The sequence below is a fragment of the Adiantum capillus-veneris genome, chromosome 29 (assembly GCF_014529385.1).
Source record: "Adiantum capillus-veneris isolate H3 chromosome 29, ASM1452938v2, whole genome shotgun sequence".
NCBI classification, from domain to species: Eukaryota; Viridiplantae; Streptophyta; class Polypodiopsida; order Polypodiales; family Pteridaceae; genus Adiantum; species Adiantum capillus-veneris.
Window position 1 is genome coordinate 16765804 of NC_140959.1, and position 2462 is coordinate 16768265.

Consider the following 2462-nt stretch of genomic DNA (forward strand, 5'->3'; position numbering starts at 1 on the left):
GTCTTTGTCATGGATAACTCCGCACCAAGGGCGAGGGATGGAGTGTGGCAAAATAAAGGCGCTTTGGAGGTGCATGGTGCATCGAACAATTGCTTCGTACCAAGATATCACTAATATCTTTGTCAACAGTGATACATATAGCACGACACACCCACTGTTAGATTGGTTTCTATCCCGTTGGCAGGAAAGAGGAAGGTAAAACACGAGCTTCGTTGAGATAATGGTTAGCAAACGCAACTGTTTTTGATGGTTTGTGTGTTTGGCAGCCCGAATGTTTCTTGTGCTGATATTGCTGACGCGCATGTGCGAGATGCTGATAATGACAATATGGATCTATATGTGAGAGATGTAGAAATAGGGGACAAATATATCCCACTTGTCCATGAGATTGGTGTAACAACAATTGCTTAGCGTAGTGATTTTGGTTGTTTGTACGCTTGTATTTGTTTGTTTTTTATTTAGAGAATGGAACTAGCAGTATCGTGTTGATGCTATCAGGCATACAATGGACGACCAAAATCGAGATCAATTATTACTTGCATTGGAGGAGACGCAAGGAGACGAGTCATTTACGCAAGTAGAAGATGGACAAATCGATAGGATTGAGGATGTGTTGGTGGATATTTTGAAGGAATGCCTTGGTGACCAGACGAGGAGTTAGCCGTCGCTACGCTCTTAACTTCTTCAAGCAATTTCTAGAATAAAAAATATAATCAACAATTATGACGTTAATGTTGCTGATGTCCAAGTGACAAAGTTGGAAGAGCGGATTTTGTTGTTGCAGAAAGAAGTTGGTGTGTTGAAGACGCAGTTGAACCGCGCAAATGCCGAATCTACTTGTAAGGACTGGTATTTGAAATATGGCTACACACAAGCCAGTCAGCAGCAGCTGATGTACAGTTATGTGCGTCGTCATCTATGATCAGTACTTAAAATATGCTGCGCAGAATCTAATTTTGTCGGCTTGACAATTATCACCTGCTGATGTATAGTTATCTATGTCATGAAGCAATAGTTCAGTTTTATAGAACTCCAGAAGTCCGTGGTATGAAACTTTGTGTTGGTTGCAGTCCCTTTCTCATGCTGTCTCTTTGCATCGCGAACATTGTCATCACTTACTGATGTGCGATTACCTATGTCATCATGAACAAATGATGCTTCCAGAAATCTGTGCTGTCAAATTTTGTGTTCATTGCACTCTGGTTGTCATGTTGTGTGTGTACATTGCAAACATCTTTGTTGCGTGAAGATCGGGAGAAAGAAGCTGCGATCACGACACAACTGACGCAGGTATGATGCACGTAGTGGGCTACGCCGACCAGACTTTTCTTTTCGAAGATGAGCGCGAAGCGAATCTTTGCGATTAATTAATTAATGCTTGGTCCAAAAGACCCAGTATGACCCAGGGAAAAGTATAGGAAGATATTCTTTGTCATCTACATCCCTAACAAGGATGCAATCTTCTTATTGTAGACTACCATTTTAAAAGCTCCACACATCCAAAGATGTGTTTTTGTCTTCAATTAGGATGGTAGTTTAGTATTTTTGGTAGATAGTGAGTCAGATTCATATAATAGAGTTTTCAATACATCCCTATATAAATGGTATTCCAAATTAATCCACAAAGTTGAACCAACATGTCTGAGATATATGTAATTATAACCCCATCCCCAATCTTGAACCGTTTGTAACCACTATTTTATTTCATAGTTGAATTTCTTTTCAAAATCCACTATTGCAAAGGTGTGTAGGTAATCAATATCACAACAATTGACCAAAAAACTTCAAACGATCCCAAGGGTCATTCAACATGTGCATCAACAACCTAAAGTTTCATTCTCATCTTTCATATAGTTGGTTTTTTCATTATTTTCAAACTGCTTTTGCCCTCATAATAATCTCCAACTTTGTTGACTAGAGAAGGTTTGAAAATTTTATTTTGAGCCCTTTTCTTAGTTTATTTCCTTGATATTCTCTTGTGTTAGATCCTTCATTCCCATGTTTTTAAAGCCCTTGAATATCACTCCATGGATGAGGTCTAACCTTTAGCAAATCAACAAGTGTTACTGTGCATAGAACTCATGTTGACAATATAAAATGCAAGATACCAATATCCAGATTCTTTGTCTTTAAATACCTTTGGTGCTTTGCAACTAATGAATCTTCTTCTTCATCATCCAAATATGAAGGTAAGGTTTTCAAAGTATTTGCATGTGATTCTTGGGAATTTTCTAATCCAAAATCATCATATAACGACTCCATATCCAACAGTCAAAAGATATATCCAACAGTAAGAAGAATAGAGCATGGAGTAGAAAGATCAACAAATTATCCAAGCAGATATATGAGATCTCTAGAAGTTGACCTCTGGTGAGAAAAATAGAGACCCGGTGTACAAAATGTACATCTAAAAAACATCAATCCACTAGTTCTGTAATTGGACACTTAAGTGTCCTGAAACA

At 38.1% G+C, this 2462-nt stretch overlaps 1 pseudogene; it reads left to right on the forward strand.

Annotated features, from left to right (window-relative positions):
• The first annotated feature begins 246 nt into the window (after positions 1-246).
• LOC147418825 (uncharacterized) lies at positions 247-661 on the forward strand (annotated as a pseudogene).
• The last annotated feature ends 1801 nt before the right edge of the window (positions 662-2462 follow it).